General features: G+C 45.2%; 1 protein-coding gene across 1 annotated transcript in view; it reads right to left on the bottom strand.

Annotated features, from left to right (window-relative positions):
• Nucleotides 1-7,481, bottom strand: part of SMIM44 (small integral membrane protein 44) — a 25,078-nt gene extending 17,597 nt beyond the window's left edge. Inside the window, exons 1-2 of the mRNA XM_032789906.2 lie at nt 7,383-7,481; nt 5,007-7,153 (exon numbers count right to left, since the gene is read on the bottom strand). The gene's annotated coding sequence lies outside the window, so the exon portion shown is untranslated. The remainder of the gene's footprint in view (nt 1-5,006; nt 7,154-7,382) is intronic.
• Between the last annotated feature and the right edge of the window lie 488 nt (nt 7,482-7,969).

Here is a 7,969-nt window from a genome sequence, read left to right on the forward strand (position 1 = left end):
GTTTGGGGGACCATTCCTGTCTGGTGGCAGCGAGATAAGATCCAAGCTGGTAATTAAGCTTGGAGGTTCATGCTAGGCACCCAGATTTCTGGACGCTAAGGTCCAGATTTGGGAGAGAGGCTTATGATAACACTAGAAGGTTGAATTGGTTCATACTGTTTCGTAGGTGCTGGAACTAGGGGTGCTGCCATACCCCCTAGCTTGAAGTGGCAGGGTTTACAGTTTGGTGCAATGACTCTCAGCACCTCCACTATACACATTGTTCCAGCACTCGTGTGCTGGTTTGAAACTGATACAGAAGCTGTGTGTAGACAAGCCCTTGGATGGGAGCAGTCAGTCTTTCAACTCCTCTCTATGGGACTTAAATGGCCCCCTGCAACTGCCACTTTTAGTGTATTTATTTAGAACCCAGATCTCCTGCCTCCCAGTGCAGTGCCCACTCCCAAGGGCCACACTGCTTCTCTTGGAGCAGCTGTGTACATACAGTGCACTCGGGTGGAGTGTATACAAAGCCACCTGGCATGGAGGTTGTTTACTTGTACTTCTGTACAAGAGGACAGAGCTAATCAACAGCAGGTGTCTCTGGCTTTTAATTCCATCACTGAGCTGCTTCACCTTGGCAGATGGCTTGGTTTATTTAGACCCATTTCCTTCACGCCTCCTCAGGATCAAATGCCAACACAAGGCAACATAAGGCAAGGTTAAGAAACTTGGACATAGGAGCACCAGCCAATCGCATCAGGAGTTGAGCAGGGATCCTGATCAGCAGTGTGTAATGTGCTAATGCAATAATGTACCCAGAAGGCCGATCGCAAGCACATTGCCCTCCACAGGCAAGGGTACTGGTTTACAATCTGAGGCTGCTCATCATGTGTGCCATTCCCCCCCCCCCCATCAAATGGAATTAAATGTCAATTTTGCTAGCACTGCAGAAGTAGTTTCACAAACAAGTCAGCCAACAAGGACTCTGTATTTCCTTTATAAAATAGAATTAGCCAACACAGGAGCTGTCAAGTTTGTGATGGATGGATTCTGGTTAATAAGCTGCTTTAATTATTGGATAAACAAATGTAAAAGGACTAAAATTCCCACATGAGAGAAATTAACAAAATAGCTGGCAACAGTTTTCTTTGGCACTTGATTTTGCTGGATAACTTTGGCTCTAGTTTTTGTAATTTTTCTTCATGTATTGAATTGTGAGGGTAGTTTTGTACAGCTGGAGCCTTTTTAGATGAATAAAGGCACCAGGGGAAGATTTGACTTTCTGTGTTTGGTTTTAAAATGCTCCCTTTCTGTAGGAATGACAGCAAGGGAAAGGATGGGAAGTTTACCTTTTCCACAGAGCAGGTAAACTTCCCCCCTTGCTTCAGATAGGTCAGTTACTCTTATCTGGAAACAAAGCAGATGCTTTCACAATGAGTCCTCAAACTCACCTGAGTTTTGGCCTTTGAGCGTAAGTTGGGGTACAGAGGAACACAACACATGCTCATTATTTCAATTTAAATGCAGGAAGGAATCGCCCAGCACATCTCTGCTCTGCCCCACTGCAGATGCGCCTGTAGCAGCACTGGACGGCAAGTCATCCAATTATTTTGCAGCCCTGGATTCAAACATTGAAAATCTGCAGAGAAGAACGCAGCAGCTGATCGAGAAGATCAACGAGAACCGGAAGAAAGACCACACTGTCATGAGCAATTTCAGGGACAGCCTCATGCTGAAGGTGAAGTGGATATTGAGATGGCTACATACAAGGGCTCGAGGGTGAAAGCCAAGGATGGAAGAGAAGTTAGCTAGCTTGGTGAAAGAGGAGGCGCTTTAATGCTGAGCAAAGGAAAATGTGTGTGTGTGTGAAGTGCTGTATCGTAGGGATGGATTGCCCCCTTCCATGATATAAACCCCATGTCATTCCAGCACGGAGGCAGGGTTTGCCATGGGCTGGAACAGGCAGCTGGACTCAGCATAGATCCCAGGGGATTGGCCTGAGACCAAAGACATCTGCAGGAAAGGCCTATGCTTCTGATTGCATCCCCTCTCTCACCCACCCCCTGGAGTTTCCCAAGCAAGACCTGCACTAGGGCCTCTCCTCAGAGGGCTCCATCACACAGCACGGTGGGAATGCGGTGGGAAAGGTAATATAGGCCAGAACGGTGTTGTCTTTTCCATTCGAACTTCACTGAGTGCAGCATTCTCCAACCCCCACCCCCAACTCTCCACCCCCCTCCCAATTAGTCATGCTTCACCCCCACCCCACCCCACCCCTAACAGATCCCAGGACAACCAGGGTGAAGGGCGGGATGCTGAGCCCTCCATTTTCATGGGAGTGGGAAAAGCTGTGTGAGGAAGGTCCTTTTCTCACATAGGTCTTCTTCCCAGGGACCCGTAGTGGGTTATGGAATCGTCTCCCCAAGGAAAGTGGGGGGAGTTTCACTGTATACAGCATTTAAAAATAGATTGGACAGAACAAAAGAGGGGAGCAGCAGCTAGACTCTGCATGAAAGGAGATGGACTAGAGGGGCCCTGCCAGTCTCCGTGTTCTCCAATTCTCTGCTATGTTACAGCAAATCAGTAGAGAGCTTGTTTTAAATGTAAAACCACTTTACCTGCCAACAGAAGTGAAAACCCAACATCACGCCTCAGAGACACTAACTTGAATCCCTGTGAACTGCAGCAACCCCCCCCCCCCACCCTCATTTCATCCGCAGCCGATCAAGCTGCCTCGGTAATCTCCTCTCCACCCTGACAGCACACACAACATTCAAGACTGTGCACTCACAGAATGTTTATTTAATGTATTTTAATCATGTTATTCTAACTGCATCAATCACAGATCACCAGTCTGAGTGTCCTCCATGTCTCTGAGGCATTAAGAACACCTGGCTCTTATCTAGTGCTTTTCATTCATAGAGCTCAAAGCACCTTACAAATGGTCAGAATCATTGTAAAATGGGGAAACCGAGGCACAGGTCAACATGACTTGTCAGTGCTCACCCAGCAGGCCCGTGGAAGAGCTGGGAATAGAACCCAGGCTTCCCAGGTGCTATATGAGTGTGAGATATTTATTATTATGAAGAGAGGTGGTGTGGCTCATAGGATACACTACTGGATTAGGACCCAGGAGACCAAGGTTCTATTTGTGGCTCTGCAACTGGCCTGCTGGGTGACTTCACCTCTTTGTGCCTCAATTTCCCCATGGGGATAATGGTACTGACCTCCTTTGTAATGTACTTTGAGATCTACTGATAAAAACTAGGGATTATTATGCAAATGGAACAACAAACCAAAGCTTCATTTTATGCAAATGCCTTCAAAGCACGGAGCTAAGTTAAGAGGAAAGAAATCTGAATTCTTTACCACCTTCTGATTGCTGTTGTCTTAAAGCACTCCAAAATGCCATAAGGTTTCCACTTGCATCTCGAACAGATGCAGAAACCAACACACCTCCCATTTCACACTGGCACTCGCAAAACTTCATCATGGCCTCTACCAGCAGCAGCTCAGCACATCTGACTGTCACACATTCCATGCCTTTGGGAAGTTATTTCTGCCTTACCATTGCTGAGGGTGCCATTAAAGCTTTGGGCCAGATTTTCAAAAGTATTTAGGATCCCTAAAAATGCAGCTTGGGGCTTTTGAAAATCACGCTAGCCGCCTAACTCCTGGGAGAGTTGGGAATAGAACCCAGGGGTCCTGAAATGCAGTCCAGACAGTGCCCTGGTCTCTGGGGCACATGGCCTCTAGTAGGCCAGAATCCTCTTGTATGTCCCATGAAGATCCCACTCCTGCATTCAGATCCATGCAGGCAGATCCTCATGGAGTTGCACTGAAGTGCTGCATGGACCAGCTGCAGGGCTGGGGTCTGCATAGGAACTGCCAGCCTGGCCCAGTCTAGCAATCCCTTGAGTCAGTATCCTGGCTCCCACACAGCCAGGTCAAGATGCTTTCAGAAGATGGTGCAGGAAGCATTTACATTTATGCAGAGATCAGTTTTAGTCCATTCTGTCTAAAACTCATGAAAAAAAGTCACGCTTAGGGCAAGACTCAGCCCCATCCCAACATGGCAGAGCACCCACTGAAATCAACGGTAGTTGCATCCTGTTACTCTAGAAGCAGGGGGACAATGCAACCCTTAATATGCAGGCCATCAGCCTCCAGTCCATTTTAATCCCTAAGGCTTGTCTTTCCTTGCACTCCAAAAGGTTTCGAGTTTGGCGGAGAAGCTGGAGGAAAGCATGTTTCTCATTTACGATTGCCATAACAAGCAAATGCAGGATAAGCTCCAAGAGCTCTCGGAGATAATGGAGAGGATCAGCCAGATCCAAACAGAGCTCAGACAAGTCTGCCACACTGTGGAGGCAGCTTATAAAGACTTGTGTGTGCAGTCGGAGGTGTGAGAACACTAGGAAGAAGGGCCAGCTGGAATCAAAAACCCAGATACCACTCAAACCATCGTGTAGCTACTATTCTGATGCAAAAGGAAACACAAGACTACAGATTAGATAAGGGCCTCTTTTTCTATTCCTGTTGCAGTTTGTTTGATTGTTAAAGTTATTTTAAAAACTCCTGAACTTTCAAACTCTGGTAGTGTCCTAAAGGGCACGAGAGCCAGATAGGTTAAAAAACATGCCTGCTAAAATTCAGTCTTTATAAAAGTGGGAATAGGTGAGATGTAATTAAAGTCCACTGAAGATACAAAAGGATTATGCAATGGCCAGTGTCTCTTGTCAAACTTCTGCACCCTGCTGCCTTTGAAATGTCTTTCTTCTGGTGTGTCAGGGGGAGATTGTCGTTGCCCTCTCTCACATAGCACTGTTTATTATAAAAGGCATTTTATAAAGATGACATGAATGTTACATTCCACTTTGTTGGTTTATTAAAACAGATGCTCCCCAACTTACGCAACTGTTCCATTCCAGAAAGCCTTGCGTAACCCAAATTTTACGTAAGTCTGAAATGTATATTGTGCAAGCATAAAAAACAAACAATTTCAACAAAAATATTACATTTACCTTAATCTCATTGTTATCCTGGCACACTGAAGGCTCCATTTTGGTGGTGGATGACAATGGGCTTAATTTGTAGATGAGGAAGGAGAGGAGGAGACAGGCATTACATCATTGGGGTTGTCAGAGGGGGCTTTGGCAGTGGAAGGCTGTGGAGATGTGGACGTTCCAGGCTGTTCAGTCTTCATTACAAATGTATTGAGAGATGACTGGATGGTGGCCTTTTTCTTCTCTTCATATATCTGTCTATAACAGGCCAGCGTTTCGTCAATGCCTCTGTTTACTTTCAAGAATCGTGAGGAATTGGGGTCCATCTTCTCAAACCTTGCCAGTGCAGAGTCAATCTCACGAAATGCAAGTGCCATCTCCTTGATGTTGAAGTGTCGTGGCTCTTCTACTACTTCAACTTCATCCTCAGCTTCAGTCTGTTCTTTTACTTTTGCTGCTTCTAATTCCATGAGATCCTCATTTGATAATTCAGCTCCATGGGATTCGATAAACTCATCTACATCACCAACATCAATCTCCAGCTCAAGCTGCTCGGCAAGCTTCACAATTTCATCTGCCACCTCCTCATATGTTTTGTCTTTTTTGAAACCTTTAAAGCTGTGCATGAACTGTGGGCACACTGTATTCCATACAGCATTCAAACAAACTTGGGTAACCTCTGCCCAGGCCTTAGCAATGTTTATGATGGCTTGGTAAATGTTATATGATTTCCAAAAATCATGTAAAGTCTTCCCAGTCTCTCTGTCTGTTGCTTCGACTGCCTGTGCAAATGTTCTTCGTAGATAACAGGCTTTAAAATTAGCAATGACCTCCTGAGCCATGGGCTGTAGGATCGAAGTCTTGTTAAGAGGTAGAAACACGACTTTTATATTAGGGTGAAAGTCATCTAAATGTGCAAGATGTCCAGGAGCATTATCGACGATAAGCATAATCTTGAATGGGATGTCGTTTTCTCTGCAGAATTTTTCCACTTCGGGGATAAACAAATTTATAAACCAGTCTTCGAAAAGTGCCACTGTGATCCAAGCCTTTCGATCTGAACGGAAATGAACTGGAAGGTTAACCTCGCTAATGCCTTTAAACGCACGGGGATTTTCTGAATGATAAACAAGCAATGGTTTCAATTTGCAATCTCCAGCTGCATTACCCCCAAGCAAAAGCGTTAGCTTATCTTTCGCAGCCTTAAACCCTGGCGTCGTCTTTTCCTCTTTTGAAATGTATGTTCTGTCTGGCATTTTTTTCCAAAACAATCCAGTTTCATTGACATTAAAGATTTGTTGTGCTGTATAACCACATTCTTCTATAAGTTTTCGTAACACTTCAGGATACTTTTCAGCTGCTTTTGTATCAGCACTAGCAGCCTCACCACTCACTTTTACATTGTGAAAATTTGCACGTTGTTTAAATCTATTAAACCACCCATGACTAGCCACAAACTTTGCGTTAGGATCACTGTATTTTCCCTTTACATCTTCGAAAATACTTTTAGCCTTTGCTTGAATAATCACGAGGCTAAGCGGCACACGTTTTTGAATCTGATCGTCCATCCATATTGTTAATAACTTTTCCATTTCATAGATAGCGCCAGAACGCTGCTTCGTTATGACTGTTGATTTTAAAGGAGCAGAGCCTTTCACGTGTTCCTTTATGCGTGCACTATCATTCAAAATACTTTTCACTGTTGAGGTAGCCAAATCGAGTTCACGAGCAATTGACGACAGGCTTTGTCCGCCTTCATACTTCTTCACTATTTTCATTTTCTGCTCTAAATCAATCTTCTTTCGCTTACGAACTGGTCCTGCACTCTTGATATCACTTGATCGCTTTCCAGGCATGATTTGAATGAAACAACACGGTGAAATAATAGAAATACAGTATCACTGAAATAACACGAGACTGAGAGGCTGTGAGAGCGCAAAGCCTTCCCTTGTAGGAGATGCTACTGCTATATTACCCTGTACTTTGCGTTCCCGTACGTTACGCAATATTTTCTGCAACTCGAACATTTTATTTATGCCTTATGGAACTTTTTGCATAAGGTCGAATTTGCTTTAGTCGGATCTTCCGTAAGCCGGGGAGTGTCTGTAGCTGCAAACGGCTCCTTCAGAGACTTGCCTGTTGGTTATTTCCAGCCGCTATCTGTGCTGATATGAAAAACACAGTGGGATTTAAAACAAAAATATAAGATTTTATTGCTCAGTTTCTTTACAGAAGAACAGAGTTTAAGCTGCTGTTCCTGATAAGCCCTTATTCTCAGAAGGGGAGAGCAAAAAGACCACTTAGGCATGCAGGGGCTGAAAACAGAACCTGTTCTGCTATCCATCAGACCTACAAGGACCCTGGTCTACACTACATTTACTTAGACCGACTTACCATGGTGTCTTCGCCGCCGTGAGTCGACTGCTGCCGCCCCCCCATCGACTCCGCCTGCACCTCTCCCGGCAGCGCAGTACAGGATTCGACAGGAGAGCGCTCGGGGATCGATTTATCGTGTCTAGACTAGACACGATAAATCAACTCCCGTTGAATCGATCACCGTCCAACTATCCCACGGGTGGGGGGTGCGAGACAAGGGACAGGTAGCACAGCACTTTATGTCCTGAGAAGCCACTTTCACCCATGAGTCACAGCCAGCATATCAGAAAACCAGCAAGTTCATCTTATATATTGTTCCCATTTCAGTGCTGAACACAGCTATTTTATAACTCCTAGGGCAGCTCCAGTTGCCTTAGGACATGTAGGTGGGCTGGGACTTTTTGCCACAGTCATGGGACCTGCAATGGTGTGGTGGTGAAGGATCGTTGCAGGTGGCTCAATCCAGAGATACTCCGGTGGCTGTTAAAAGATTTTTTGAGCAAGGATGGCTCAGCTGTCTTGATACAGGCACATCTCCAACTCTTGGTCCAATTTCTATTTCATATAAGGAACAGTACAGGTCAGATTGTCAAGAGTTGGGTGTT

Source organism: Chelonoidis abingdonii, chromosome 26 (genome assembly GCF_003597395.2).
Source record: "Chelonoidis abingdonii isolate Lonesome George chromosome 26, CheloAbing_2.0, whole genome shotgun sequence".
Classification (NCBI taxonomy): Eukaryota; Metazoa; Chordata; order Testudines; family Testudinidae; genus Chelonoidis; species Chelonoidis abingdonii.